Here is a 16,320-nt window from a genome sequence, read left to right as displayed (position 1 = left end):
ATGAATAGCTGGAGTCCCAATGAAAATAAGAGGGGCCAAATGGGAGAGCCTCGTAAATGGCGTCCCTCGAGAAAGCAAGAAACAGATGTATGTCAGGAGAAGTGCAGTATTATCACAAGGAGATGTATACTAGGATGATTGAGCAGGAATGGAGGGGAAAAAAGAGGCAGAGGAGGTCTAAGAGAGCGAGAGGAAGGAAGACTGTGAGCTTGAGTTGGTAATAAATGGCGGGGAAAAGGGGGAAGGTTTGTTAAAGAAGAATGATAGGAAATGTAAGCAAAGTGAGCTGAAGACAGGAGGAGAAATGGAAGTGAATAAGGGTGAAGTATCGGAGGTGGAAGGTGTGGTGAAGTACTCAGAGCCCGAGGCTTGCACAGAGGGTCAGGATAAAGATGAGTCTGTGTCAGTAGGAGTGAAGATTTTGGAAAAAGTGGACCCTTGCCTTTTGGCTGATCCATTTGTGGTTTCAGGATGGGTGAAAGAAGCGTTGGGTATAGTGGAATCGGTGAGGGTAACCAGAAGTGGTCTAGTGATAATTGTTTGTGTTTCTGTTGGTCAGAGGGAGAAGGCGCTCAGAGTTAAACAAATGGGGGAAAGAATTGTGAATTGTTTTGCTCTCAAGAAAAAGGCGCCATTGAAAGGAGTGATTACTGGGGTAGCAGTAAATGTAAAAGTTGACCAACTGAAGGGGAAGATTCCCTGTGTTTGTCATGCTCGTCGTTTGGTGTGACGCAAACAGTGTGGCGAGAGTGGGGAAACAGAAGAGTCATTGTCTGTTCTTTTGAGTTTTGAAGTTGAGTCTTTGCCTGACAAAGTGAAGTTAGGATATATAAGTTATCCTGTACGAGCTTATGTGCAGAATACATTACGATGTTACAGGTGTCAAACTTATGGGCATGTGGCAGCAGTGTGTAGGAGGAAGGTGCCAAGGTGCCCACCTGTTCCTGTTACGTGCCGACCCTCCCACCACCACCATGCAGAGGATCAAGGGCTTCACCACGGGCTCCCTGCCCACCTTCATCGATGTGGGCAATAACTTTGCCTCCAGTGCGATCCTGAAGGACAACCTAGTTCACCAGATGGGAGAACTGGGTGAGTGACAGTCCAAAAATTCTGGTTCAATACTCAGAAAGACCCAGATGGGACGTGATAAAAATGTTGAGAATTTATCTTTGAATTTATCTTTGCCTAATTATTCCCTCTCTGCTTTCTATAGGCAAGAGAGTGGTCTTCATGGGTGATGACACATGGGGAAAGTATTTTCCCAAAAAAGTTCCACCACACCCTGCCCTTCCCCTCTATCAATGTCAAGGATCTGCACACAGTGGACAATGGAATTCTGTAGAACTTGCACAACATCAGTAAGCATTGGCAGACAGCCAGACACATTTGTATGTGTGCTGTACAGTACTGGATGTCTCCTTCACATCTCCCTCTCTATCTCTCCTCTCTTCTTCAGTGGTAGCTCACTTCCTGGGACGTGCTGGTAGCTCACTTCCTGGGACGTGCTGGTAGCTCACTTCCTGGGGTTGGATCACTGTGGCCATAAGTTTGGTCCTGACCACCCAGCCATGGATGACAAACTCACCCAAATGTATGGGGTCATCAGGTCAGTGGGAATTATAAGGCCTCTAGGCCTATTCCACAGTAGCACTAGGCTATAGCATAGTCTCTCAGGTACAATAGTACAGAATTGAATATCAATGCCAATTTTATAGAACTATCTTTAGGACTACATCTGTACCTATGCCCTTTAAATACTGTGTGCTGCATAGGTCAGATGACCTACCATGGCTCTACCAGTCTGACCATTGTTTTGACCCCAAGATCTGTGCTTGATAGGCTGCAGAATGACACCCTGTTAGTGGTGATGGGAGATCACGGTATGACAGATACACGGGGGAGAGAGCCAGAAGGAGACCGATGCTGCTATTTTCCTCTACAGCCCCTCTTTCCAGCATCCCCTTCCCAGGTGAGCATAGCAGCTGCACGTTCCCACCATTCCTATGATATCCTGTACAATCATGATATGAATAGTGATTGTTGCATTGATCTGTCTGGTGTAGGGCCATATTACCGCCACACCAGCAGTCATGAGTCATGACCATAGTACATTTCTACATCACAGTAATCCCCTCTTAGGCACTCTGGACATGCATTGGTAGTTCTCAACTCGTTAATGACCATCAGGTCCTAACGGCCTGGTACTCTGGGCTCTATTGTCCCTTTAACCACTCTGACATCAATGCAATCGAAAATCACATCAAACACTTATCATCAAAACAGTATGTGCTTTTAAAACTCACCTCACTGTGATTGATCAGTTTAAAGAAAGAAGTTCAACAACAGGTTGAAACTTAGTGGAAAACATGGTCGTTATGGATGTTGTTTCAAAGCCTAATACAACGAAATGGAAAGCGCTTTCTAAGGTGAAGATGAATTCAAAACACCCATAGAGCTTATGCTTAAGCATAGGCTTATATAAACTCAGTAAAAAAAGGAACGTCCCTTTTTCAAGACCCTGTCTTTCAAAGATAATTTGTAAAAATCCAAATAATTTCACAGATCTTAATTCTAAAGGGTTTAAACACTGTTTCCCATGCTTGTTCAATGAACCTTAAACAATTAATGAACATGCACCTGTGGAACGGTCGTTAAGACACTAACAGCTTACAGACGGTAGGCAATTAAGGTCACAGTTATGAAAACTTAGGACACTAAAGAGGCCTTTCTACTGACTCTGAAAAACACCAAAAGAAAGACGCCCAGGGTCCCTGCTCATCTGCGTGAACGTGCCTTAGGCATGCTGCAAGGAGGCATGAGGACTGCAGATGTGGCCAGGGCAATAAATTGCAATGTCCGTACTGTGAGACACCTAAGACAGCGCTACAGGGAGACAGGACGGACAGCTGATTGTCCTCGCAGTGGCAGACCACGTGTAACAACACCTGCACAGGATCGGTACATCCGAACATCACACCTGCGGGACAGGTACAGGATGGCAACAACAACTGCCCGAGTTACACCAGGAACGCACAATCCCTCCATCAGTGCTCAGACTGTCCGCAATAGGCTGAGAGAGGCTGGACTGAGGGCTTGTAGGCCTGTTGTAAGTCAGGTCTTCACCAGACATCACCGGCAACAACGTCGCCTATGGGCACAAACCCACCATCGCTGGACCAGACAGGACCGGCAAAAAGTGCTCTTCACTGACGAGTTGCGGTTTTGTCTCACCAGGGGTGATGGTCGGATTCGTGTTTATCGTCAAAGGAATGAGCGTTACACCGAGGCCTGTACTTTGGAGCGGTATCGATTTGGAGGTGGAGGGTCCGTCATGGTCTGGGGCGGTGTGTCACAGCATCATCGGACTGAGCTTGTTGTCATTGCAGGCAATCTCAACGCTGTGCGTTACAGGGAAGACATCCTCCTCCCTCATGTGGTACCCTTCCTGCAGGCTCATCCTGACATTACCCTCCAGCATGACAATGCCACCAGCCATACTGCTCGTTCTGTGCGTGATTTCCTGCAAGACAGGAATGTTAGTGTTCTGCAATGGCCAGCGAAGAGCCCGGATCTCAATCCCATTGAGCATGTCTGGGACCTGTTGGATTGGAGGGTGAGGGCTAGGGCCATTCCCCCCAGAAATGTCTGGGAACTTGCAGGTGCCTTGGTGGAAGAGTGGGGTAACATCTCACAGCAAGAACTGGCAAATCTGGTGCAGCCCATGAGGAGGAGATGCACTGCAGTACTTAATGCAGCTGGTGGCCACACCAGATACTGACTGTTACTTTTTATTTTGACCCCACCTTTGTTCAGGGACACATTATTCCATTTCTGTTAGTCACATGTCTGTGGAACTTGTTCAGTTTATGTCTCAGTTGTTGAATCTTGTTATGTTCATACAAATATTTACACATGTTAAGTATGCTGAAAATAAAAGCAGTTGACAGTGAGAGGACGTTTCTTTTTTTGCTGAGTTTATGAGCCCAAACCCGAAGAAAAAAAAACAACAACCCTGAATTAAACAAATTCAGATTTGGCCTACAATTATAGTGCATTTGTGATTTTGAATAGCCAAGTAATAGGGAATTATTTATATTTTCGTAATTAATAGGCTGACACATTACCTTTAGCTACAGAATATCTGACCACCTTCAATCAATCAATCCTCGTGCTACTAGACCTTAGTGCTGCCTTTGACACCATCGATCACCACATTCTTTTGGAGAGACTGGAAACCCAAATTGGTCTACACGGACAAGTTCTGGCCTGGTTTAGATCCTACCTGTCGGAAAGATATCAGTTTGTCTCTGTGAATGGTCTGTCCTCCGACAAATCAACTGTACATTTCGGTGTTCCTCAAGGTTCCGTTTTAGGACCACTATTGTTTTCACTATATATTTTACCTCTTGGGGATGTTATTCGAAAACATAATGTTAACTTTCACTGCTATGCGGATGACACACAGCTGTACATTTCAATGAAGCATGGTGAAGCCCCAAAATTGCCCTCGCTAGAAGCCTGTGTTTCAGACATAAGGAAGTGGATGGCTGAAAACTTTTTACTTTTAAACTCGGACAAAACAGAGATGCTTGTTCTAGGTCCCAAGAAACAAAGAGATCTTCTGTTAAATCTGACAATTCATCTTGATGGTTGTAAAGTCGTCTCAAATAAAACTGTGAAGGACCTAGGCGTTACTCTTGACCCTGATCTCTCTTTTGACGAACATATCAAGACTGTTTCAAGGACAGCTTTTTTCCATCTACGTAACATTGCAAAAATCAGAAATTTTCTGTCCAAAAATGATGCAGAAAAATTAATCCATGCATTTGTTACTTCTAGATTAGACTACTGCAATGCTCTATTTTCCGGCTACCCGGATAAAGCACTAAATAAACTTCAGTTAGTGCTAAATACGGCTGCTAGAATCCTGACTAGAACCAAGAAATTTGATCATATTACTCCAGTGCTAGCTTCCCTACACTGGCTTCCTGTTAAGGCAAGGGCTGATTTCAAGGTTTTACTGTTAACCTATAAAGCGTTACATGGGCTTGCTCCTACCTATCTTTCCGAGTTGGTCCTGCCGTACATACCAATACGTACGCTACGGTCACAAGACGCAGGCCTCCTAATTGTCCCTAGAATTTCTAAGCAAACAGCGGGAGGCAGGGCTTTCTCCTATAGATCTCCATTTTTATGGAACAGTCTGCCTACCCATGTGAGAGACGCAGACTCGGTCTCAACCTTTAAGTCTTTACTGAAGACTTATCTCTTCAGTAGGTCATATGATTGAGTGTAGTCTGGCCCAGGAGTGTGAAGGTGAACGGAAAGGCTGGAGCAACGAACAGCCCTTGCTGTCTCTGCCAGGCCGGTTCCCCTCTCCACTGGGGTTCTCTGCCTCTAACCCTGTTGCAGGGGCTGAGTCACTGGCCTGCTGGTGCTCTTTCATGCCGTCCCTGGGAGGGGTGCGTCACTTGAGTGGGTTGAGTTACTGACGTGATCTTCCTGTCTGGGTTGGCGCCCCCCCCCCCCCCCCTTGGTTTGTGCTGTGGTGGAGACCTCTGTGGGCTATACTCGGCCTTGTCTCAGGATTGTAAGTTGGTGGTTGGGGATATCCCTCTAGTGGTGCGGGGGCTGTGCTTTGGCGGAGTGGGTGGGGTTATATCCTTCCTGTTTGGCCCTGTCCGGGGGTTTCTTCGGATGGGGCCACAGTGTCTCCGGACCGCTCCTGTCTCAGCCTCCAGTATTTATGCTGCAGTAGTTTATGTGTCGGGGGGCTGGGGTTAGTTGGTTATATCTGGAGTACTTCTCCTGTCTTATCCAGTGTCCTGTGTGAATTTAAGTATGCTCTCTCTAATTCTCTCGTTCTCTCTTTCTCTCTGAGAACCTGAGCCCTAGGACCATACGTCAGGACTACCGGGCATGATGACACCCTGCTGCCCCCAGTCCGCCTGGCCTTGCTGCTATTCCAGTTTCAACTGTTCTGCCTGCGGCTACGAAACCCCTACCTGTCCCAGACCTGCTGTTTTCAACTCTAAATGATCGGCTATGAAAAGCCAACTGAGAGACCTGAGCCCTAGGACCATACGTCGGGACTACCGGCCGTGGTGACTCCTTGCTATCCCCAGTCCGCCTGGCCTTGCTGCTATTCCAGTTTAAACTGTTCTGCCTGCGGTTATGGAACCCCTACCTGTCCCAGACCTGCTGTTTTAAACTCTAATGATCGGCTATGAAAAGCCAACTGAGATTTATTCCTGATTATTATTTGACCATGCTTGTCACTTATGAACATTTTTGAACATCTTGGCATGGTTCTGTTATAATCTCCACCCGGCACAGCCAGAAGAGGACTGGCCACCCCTCATAGCCTGGTTCCTCTCTAGGTTTCTTCCTAGGTTTTGCCTTTCTAGGGAGTTTTTCCTAGCCACCGTGCTTCTACACCTGCATTACTAGCTGTTTGGGGTTTTAGGCTGGGTTTCTGTACAGCACTTCGAGATATTAGCTGATGTAAGAAGGGCTATATAAAATAAAATTGATTGATTGATTGACGGATAGCACACTCAGACATAATTTACAAACAAAGCATTTGTGTTTAGTGAGTCTGACTGATCAGAGGCAGTAGGGGTGACCAGGGATGTTCTCTTGAGAAGTGTGTGAATTGGGCCATTTTCCTGTCAAAATGTAACGAGTACTTTTGGGTGTCAGGGAAAAGTACATTATTTTCTTTAGGAATGTAGTAAAGTAAAAGTTGGCAAAAATACCCCAAAAAACTACTTAAGTAGTACTTTAAAGTATTTTTACTTAAGTACTTTACACCACTGCTAATGTTTGATATTAGTAAAGGCAAGATTAAATTGAGAATAGTCTAATAGGTGAAAATATGATCACTAGATGAGAGAGCAGTGTGTGCAGCCTGAGGCAAGGTAGAGAGCAAGCTTTTTTTTAACGACTTTCTCAAATCATCAATAGCCTATAGTAGCATCATGCAGACCATATATCTTGTGATTTCTAAGGTTTATGTCATTCACAACTAAAGTTGCCAAATAACTTTAAATCTAGCATATAGGACCTGTTGCAAATGATCACTGTTACGCTCAACATAGCCACTTCATACGCGCACATTCTTGCTCCAGAATGGGAAAAATATCCTTTGTATTTTATTCAGCTAAGTTCAATATATTATTTTTACTATAAAATCATATAATATAAAATAAAGGCATGGGACTTATAAGCATATCTTGTCTGCTAAATGAACAAGCCTACAGCCTATGGCATGGCGCATAGCCAGATAACATACAGTACATTTGGCCAACTCATATTCTGTTCTTCTGAAATACATTTTCTTCATATTTTACATTTTAGTCATTTAGCAGACGCTCTTATCCAGAGCGACTTACAGTTAGTGAGTGCATACATTTTCATATCATGTTTCTTTAGACTTGCCTAAAATAAATAATGAATTTATTGTGATGGTGTATATTAAATTGATTTATTATACTTTTTTAAATGTAGATGTTCCGAAGGCACACATTAGCGGCTTGTATGCCTGGAGATGCTAAACGTGTTTATGTTAATTAGCCTACAGGTCAATTACCTTGAGACCAGCAGGCTTTTGCATGACAATAACCAGCTGACAAAATGTCATGACTGCCACAGCCCTAGTCTGGCATTGATCATTCCACATTGAATGACCTTTGTCTTGTCTCTATCTCCCTGTAGAGTGATCCTGAGGTGGTGCCCCAGACAGATCTGGTGCCTACCCTGACCCAGCTCCTGGGCATACCCATCCCCTACAGCAGTGTGGGACAGGTCCTGCTGCCTCTGTTCCCTGCAGACAGCCAGACAGGAGGTGCACCAGCAGGTCTCAGCCAGGTGGAGGCGCTGTGGATCAATGCCAAACCGGTAATCACAGAGCTGTAATCATGTCAGATGCATTAATTTGCTGTATATTGAAGATTGCAATTTACTGCACATCTCTGCACCTATTTTAACCATGAATAATAGCTTGTATTCATTTGTATGATTCATTTGACCCTTTTTGTCTTTGAAGGTCAACCGTTTTCTGGAGACCTATTCCAGCATAGCCAAAGACATCCCTCCAGAGAGTCTCTCAGCTGCAGGCAGACTTCTCCCGCCTCTCCTCTGAGTACCTCAGCACTGTCAAAGATGGCCACTCTCCAACCCCAGAGCTTGTGACCTCCCTGCAGGTGTACCTGACCTCTGTCCGGGACACCTGCCGAGCCACATGGGTCTGCTTCAATCCAGCCAAGATGGCCGCCGGCATAGCTGTCCTGGAATGTGCCTGCGTGCTGTGTTACGTCCTCTCTGAGATGTCCTCTGTGCTGTTGAGGGAGAGTGGTCTGCTGAGGGTCCCTCTGGTGGCAGCCACTGGGGTAAAGGGGGTGTGTAGCTGCAGGTCAGCTGTTTACACAGGGCTATGTTGAGGTGTCCTGGTGCCTGGCGGCTGCAGCCCTCTCTGAGGTACTGCTCTGGAGAGCCCGACGGGCCAGCAAGACTGCAGCGGCTGAGGGTGGAGAGGTGGCCCCAAGGAGTGACTGGCTCACCCTGCCTCGCTTCTTATTAACCCCTCCCCTCCTGGTGCTCCTCCTGCACTGTGCCTCCCTGCTCTCTGACAGCTATGTAATAGCAGAGGGCTGTGTGGTCACCCTTCTGCTCTTCTCCCTGAGCCTCTATGTCCCCTTCCATCTCAACTGGGACGGCCTCTTACTACCCCTTGTCCATGACCCCCTGAATCCCGCCGGGCTCCTGCCCTCCCCGGTCCTGTCCCCCTCAGTTGTGAGGAGGGAGAGCAGCACTTCCCTGGCCTGCCTGGCTGTCATAAGGAACAGGAATCCTGCCAGTCCTTCCCGTTCCTCTCTCCCCTGTCACAGGTGCAGGAAAGCTGTCTGAAGAACCTGCACTACATCCTGTCTCTGGCCTCTCTGTGCGCATGGACCTACAGTACCTGCTATGGCACTACGGCAACCTGAACAGTCCTGGTGGTACGGTGTTCACGGCTCGCTGGATCCTGCCCCTGCTGTCTGTCTGTTTGGGGCTCCACTGGGCTGTGGCTGAAACCCAGAGGACAGCTTTAGGAACCTGGCTGAGCTGATCAGCCTGGGCCAGCAAGCCCTCCCCAGGTTTGCCTTCTCTCTGCTGGGCCTAGGGCTGGCCCTGCTCTGGCTGGACCCGCTCATCGTATTCATCAAGACCAGGGCAGCAGCCCCTGTCCGAGGCCCTTGATCGATCCCCCCACCCCGCTACCGGGACAGCATGGGCATCAGCCCCCAGGCAGAGCTGCACCACCTCATCCCCCAGCTCACCAGCGCATGCACTGCTCCCTGGAGGACGGAGAACCAGCCAAGGTTCCTTAGGGGGACGACCGGCCTGCCGTGGAGGCCTACGGGCTGGGTACGGTCTACTCGGCCCCCTTGGTCCTGCTGTGTGGCCTGATGGGCCTGCTTCTGCTGCATCCAGAGGGCATGTCCCTGTCCTTCCTGCTGCTGCTCCTGGAGATGAGAGCCCTGCTGCAGATACAGGCCTCCTCCATTACCCTCAACGCCCTGCAGGGGACACACTCTCGTAAACTGCTTACAGTGTGATCAGTTGTCTGACTATTTGGTACTCTTTGCCTCTTTTATAAAATGCCTATAATTGTTACTTTTGCATCTGTTGCATGTTTGTCTCCAATTAACTTCTCAAGATACTAATGGTTATGAATTTCTCTTATTTGCCCCTACTTGTCTCCCTCTGCCAGGTGGCTTTGCTGTGCCCTGGACCCCGGTAGTCCTGTGGTCCCTGGCTTCCACTCAGTTCTTCCATGCCACAGGCCATCTGGCCACATTCCCCCACCATCCAGTAGGCTGCTGCTTTCGTGGGCTTCCCCGGTGGGCACACAGGCACCATACTTCCGGCTTCACTGGTCACCCTCAACACCTTCTCCTCACACATCCTCTTTGCAGGTAACCATTCACACTCACCCGTTCACACACAGGGCTGTGTTGTACAGTAAGAATCTAGGTGTATCTAGGTTGATTGACATAGTGGTTAATATGGCTATAATCATGTCACTCCTGACTTAATTTCAGTCTGTAATTCTGTACTGCATTATCAAGGAACCTACCAGGTACAAGCCTAAATCCGTAAACATGGGCACCCTCATAGATATCATCCTGACTAACTTACCCTCTAAATACACCTCCGCTGTCTTCAACCAGGATCTCAGCGATCACTGCCTTATTGCCTGCGTCCGTAACGGGTCCGCGGTCAAACGACCACCCCTCATCACTGTCAAACGCTCCCTAAAACACTTTAGCGAGCAGGCCTTCCTAATTGACCTGGCCCAGGTATCCTGGATGGATATCTATCTCATTCCGTCTGTAGAGGATGCCTGGTTGTTCTTTAAAAGTGCTTTCCTCTCAATCTTAAATAAGCATGCCCCATTCAAAAAATTCAGAACTAAGAACAGATATAGCCCCTGGTTCTCCTCAGACTTGACTGCCCTTGACCAGCACAAAAACATCCTGTGGCGTACTGCATTAGCATCGAATAGCCCCCACGATATGCAACTTTTCAGGGAAGTTAGGAACCAATATACACAAACAGTTAGGCAAGCAAAGGCTAGCTTTTTCAAACAGGAATGTGCATCCTGTAGCACTAACTCCAAAAAGTTTTGGGACACTGTAAAGTCCATGGAGAATAAGAGCACCTCCTCCCAGCTGCCCACTGCACTGAGGCTAGGAAACACTATCACCACCGATAAATCTAGAATAATCGAGAATTTCAACAAGCATTTTGCTACGGCTGGCCATGCTTTCCACCTGGCTACTACTACCCCGGTCACCAGCTCTGCACCCTCCGCTGCAAGTTGCCCATGCCACCCCCCCACTTCTCCTTCACACAAATTCAGACAGCTGATGTTCTGAAAGAGCTGCAAAATCTGGACCCCTACAAATCGTCTGGGCTAGACAATCTGGACCCTTTCTAAAAATAGCCGCCGAAATTGTCGCAACCCCTATTACTAGCCTGTTCAACCTCTCTTTCGTAACGTCTGAGATCCCCAGAGATTGGAAAGCTGCCGCGGTCATCCCCCTCTTCAAAGGGGGTGACACTCTACATCCAAACTGTTACAGACCTATATCCATCCTGCCCTGCCTTTCGAAAGTTTTTGAAAGCCAAGTTAACAAACAGATCACCGACCATTTCGAATCCCACCGTACCTTCTCCGCTATGCAATCCGGTTTCCGAGCTGGTCATGGGTGCACCTCAGCCACGCTCAAGGTCCTAAACGATATTATAACCGCGATCGATAATAGACAGGACTGTGCAGCCGTCTTCATCGACCTGGCCAAGGCTTTCGACTCTGTCAACCACTGCATTCTTATTGGCAGACTAAATAGCCTTGGTTTCTCAAATGACTGCATCGCCTCGTTCACCAACTACTTCTCAGAGTTCAATGTGTCAAATCGAAGGGCCTGTTGTCTGGACCTATGGCAGTCTCTATGGGGGTGCCACAGGGTTCAATTATTGGTGTATATCAATGATGTCGCTCTTGCTGCTGGTGACTCTTAGATCCACCTCTATGCAGACGACACCATTTTGTATACATCTGGCCCTTCATTGGACACTGTGTTAACAAACCTCCAAACAAGCTTCAATGCCATACAACACTCCTTCTGTAGCCTCCAACTGCTCTTAAACACTAGTAAAACTAAATGCATGCTCTTCAATCGAACGCTGCTGGCACCCGCCCACCCGACTAGAATCACTACTCTCGACTGGTCTGACCTAGAGTATGTGGACAACTACAAATACCTAGGTGTCTGGTTAGACTGTAAACTCTCCTTCCAGACTCACATTAAGCATCTCCAATCCAAAGTTAAATCTAGAATCGGCTTCCTATTTCTCAACAAAGTCTCCTTCACTCATGCTGCCAAACATGCCCTCGTAAAATTGACTATCCTACCGATCCTTGACTTCGGCGATGTCATTTACAAATTAGCCTCCAACACTCTGCTCAGCAAATTGGATGTAGTCTATCACAGTGCCATCTGTTTGTCACCAAAGCCCCATATACTACCCACCACTGTGACCTGTACGCTCTTGTTGGCTGGTCCTCACTACATATTCGTCGCCAAACCCACTGGCTCCAGGCCATCTATAAATCACTGCTAGGCAAATATCCGCCTTATCTTAGCTCATTGGTCACCATAGCAACACCCACCCGTAGTATGCGCTCCAGCAGTTATATCTCACTGATCATCCCCAAAGCCAACACCTCCTTTGGCCGCCATTCCTTCCAGTTCTCTGCTGCCAATGATTGGAACGAACTGCAAAAATCTCTGAAGCTGGAGACTCTTATCTCCCTCACTAACTTTAAGCATCAGTTGTCAGAGCACCTTACCGATCACTGCACCTGTACACAGCCCTTCTGAAATTAGCCCACTCAACTACCTCATCCCCATATTGTTATTTATTTTGCTCATTTGCACCCCAGTATCTCTATTTGCACATAATCTCTTGCACATCTATCATTCCAGTGTTAATACTAATTGTAATTATTTTTCACTATGGCCTATTTATTGCCTTACCTCCATAACTTGCTACATTTGCACACACTGTATATATATTTTCTGTGGTATTTTTGACTTTATGTTTTGTTTCACCCCATATGTAACTCTGTGTTGTTGTTTTTATCGCACTGCTTTGCTTTATCTTGGCCAGGTCGCAGTTGTAAATGAGAACTTGTTCTCAACTGGCTTACCTGGTTGAATAAAGGTTAAATAAAAAAATACTGACAACCACTCAAGCTAATTGATGCTAGTAGATACCCATAGACTTTCAGTCATTGCGCTAACGCTAGTTAGCATTGGCTTGGGAAACTACCTCTAACTTCCTTCATACTGGATACGGATACATAAAAGTGGTATCCACGAGTTCATCTGACTCTGGGGAAGTAGTTAAAAGTCCCTCATTGCCAAAATCTCGTATTATCTCTTCAGTATTGATCATGAATATGAAGCTCAGTTTTTGCTGATGCATCTGTATATTGGCCTGTGTGCAGTGGCTTTTCCGTTGCTCCTCCGCTGGTGTGTGAGGTGGGCGGGGGACGAGGAGGAGGAGGCGGTGGGGAGGAAGGAGAGGACAATGCTATCATGGAGATGAGACTGAGGTAGAGTCCCCAGCAGTTCAGTTCTGCCCTTCTACAGCTTGCAACACGCTCCCTCTTCATTAATGGGGCACAGGTAAACACACACACACCCCTGCGATTGACTCAGGACCTCCTCTCCCCTCTGCTCATGTCTTTGCATCAGTCTGTGCAGCTGTTATCCTCAGAAGACATCTAATGTTGTGGAATGTTTTTGCACCCAAATACTGTAAGTGCCTTTCCCAATTCACACTAACCACAGTATGTTTTTTGTGTCCTTCCTTCCTACTCTGTGTGACTGCACTTGTCATTATAGTGTGTCTAAGTCATAGATCATGCTCTCAAAATGAGTCTTGTGTATTCTCTACAAAGTTATTAAGCATTGCGTCTTCTCTGCCATGTTATTAAGCATTATGTATTCTCTGCCATGTTATTAAGCATTATGTCTTCTCTGCCATGTTATTAAGCATTATGTCTTCTCTGCCATGTTATTAAGCATTATGTCTACTCTGCAATGTTATTAAGCATTACGTCTTCTCTGCCATTTTATTAAGCATTACGTCTTCTCTGCCATGTTATGAAGCATTAGTCTTCTCAGCCATGTTATGAAGCATTTCGTCTTCTCTGTCATTTTATTAAGCATTACATCTTCTCTCTACCATGTTTCCTATACATTTGCAGGTTGATGTTCAAGGCCTCAGGGTTCCTGGTGAGCAGTGTGTTTGTTCTTGTGGGGGTGACCCACGTGATGAGAGTGAACATGGCAGTGGGCCATTGGTTTAAGAGACTTCCCTGACATGCCCAGGTAGCGCTGCTCATGCTCCTGCTCCTGCACTGTTGCAACTGACCAGGGCTCACTCTAAGGTATCCTACACTGTACATCCCTATCTGGTTCTAGGGGCGAGGCAAGGGGGGCACGAGGATGAACAGAGGTGATCGGGGGAAGTCGTCATAAGGACAGCCATAAAGATCTGCCATAAAAGATCTGGAGAGTGTGAGATGTTTGGGTGACTTGTCCTCTTAAACTCAACTTCAGTGTAGGCTGTATGTTGTCAGCAAAGGTGCTCTCTCCTCTTGCTCTGTCAGAGCAAACGGAGCTCAATGGAACTGGATGGTGCAATGTTTTATGTCCATCCTCAAAATGATCAACTCTAAAACCATTGAAGAACATCTATAATACTCCACTGTATGTTCCTTGGTCATGTATGGGACAGATCCAACCATTACTCTCCGTTGTATTACCTATCGGGTGAACAGATATCGAGGCTGTTTACAGAGTGGATGGGAAAGGAACCTATGAGACCCACAATGCTCTCTTGCACATACTCAGTTAGGTGAGACGGGTCAAAAGGAAATGCGTGCATAATGTGCAAAAGCAATGAATTAACCCATCCCTGCAACGTGCATTATGTCTGTCAATAACTTAGTTCATCGCTAATAAATAGTTTAATTCATAACAATGATTTCTAATCACAAATATACAGTAGTCTTACATGGGCCAGTTAAACACATTTTCCCTGGGACAGGTGCCCAGCTTTATTGAATGCCTTGTGTGATGTGTTGGATAAAATAAATAAATAATAATAATCCAGGACATAAGCATTGACTGTTTTGATTTATTTCTCTGTGGTAGGTACAGTGTGCTGTAGGTTACCGGACAAAGACATTTTACATTTCTCAGCTATAGTCTGAAATGCATGAAACTGAAAGTTGAGCTCAGGTTGAATTAGCCCCAATGCAATAGAGCTGCCTTGCTCAAGCTGTCTAAGTGAATGATTTATGCCTACTTCTCATGGTGGCAGGTAGTGGGTACTATATTTATGCCAATCTGAGTGATATTGGCATGCCTTGTTATGAGTACTGATGAGTGGAAATAGGTTTAGTTGGCACAGATTTTGTTTGTCAAATGTTTTCTTTTTATATAACCTTTGTTTAATATAACCAATGAAGTAAATTGATCTTATTGTGAAAATCAAATTAAATATTTTGTACATTATGTAGTGTTAGTTGGTTTTCTGTCTCTTCTACAAAGTTGGGTAATTCCCAGAACACAGAAGTAAGAAGACTTCCTCTGTCATGCTGATGCATGTAACATGTCAAGGTACTATACTATCCCTGCAGCCGCACAACTCCTGAACAGCTCTGCTCAAGGAAGTTATGCTTGAAATGGGTCCCTGACTAACACATGAAACATTGTCCAATTATTTAAAAAAACAAAGTGAAGCTGAAAAAGTACAGTTTCATTTAAACATAAAACAAAAAATAATAATTGGGCAATCTCCTGTATCAATTATATGGAAGCGGTCACCTGCACTCCCACCTAAAGAGAAGAGCCCATGTACAGCCCATTTTCACAGCTTGGTTATGGCTGTGAGGCAGGTATTGATATGTTTTGTTGATTCAAGGTTAGTTCAGCAGTTTCCATGGCTCTGTGAGAAAGTGGGAAACCCCCGCTGTCTGCCTGGGGAATTCTGGGAATCGTAGCCATTGACCCCTAGTCAGGGCGACACTCCCCTCCGGTCAAACAGCCTTATCTCTGATTGTTGCAGAGTGAACTTGGGGCTTTCCACAACTCCCTAACTCTTCATTATCACCCAGTAGAAGATTAACCTCATAATCATGTACAAATATACAGTGCCACTACCACAGCCTTTCCTTGAACACAAGGCTAATAACTGGAAATCACATTACTAACACTGTCAATAGTATAAAGGAATAATTGTGCAAGACGAGCACAATATACAGTACATTGTTAAACAATAACGCTTTTTGTAACGCTTATTTAAGAAGCTAGGATTGTTTTCCTATGGCATTGCTTTCTTGTGAAATGAGGTGTACATAGCGTTCCGTTGTTGTTCTTACGGTATCTGGCAGGGCTACTGGTGAGATGACTTCCCAAAAACCAATAATTCTTGGAACTGTTACAGGGATTTTCTGCTTGGACTGCTGGCCAAAAACAAGCCAGGGTCTGTAGACTACCATCATACATACAGCCCTGTTAGTACTGGTTACCCTGTAATGACAGTAGTGATGGGGGGGGGGGGGGGGGGGGGGGGGGGTCTATTAGGGTTTGACATGAATTTGTTAGTGGTTAAGGTATTAAACATTCATGGCCTGTGAAACATGAGAACAGACATTTGCACCATCATCCTCCATTTGGCATCGTCATCCGG

The 16,320-nt window shown here is 46.1% G+C and overlaps 1 pseudogene across 1 annotated transcript; it reads left to right on the top strand.

The window, feature by feature from the left end:
• The first annotated feature begins 896 nt into the window (after positions 1-896).
• LOC311099818 (GPI ethanolamine phosphate transferase 3-like) lies at positions 897-14,083 on the top strand (annotated as a pseudogene). The gene is made up of 8 exons: positions 897-1,092; positions 1,217-1,361; positions 1,491-1,609; positions 1,828-1,972; positions 7,720-7,902; positions 8,051-9,582; positions 9,758-9,962; positions 14,046-14,083. The product of its transcript is annotated as a GPI ethanolamine phosphate transferase 3-like (transcript).
• The last annotated feature ends 2,237 nt before the right edge of the window (positions 14,084-16,320 follow it).

Source organism: Coregonus lavaretus (genome assembly GCF_964263955.1).
Source record: "Coregonus lavaretus genome assembly, chromosome: 24".
In the NCBI taxonomy this organism is placed as follows: domain Eukaryota; kingdom Metazoa; phylum Chordata; class Actinopteri; order Salmoniformes; family Salmonidae; genus Coregonus; species Coregonus lavaretus.
This window is presented reverse-complemented; position numbering and strand designations above follow the sequence as displayed.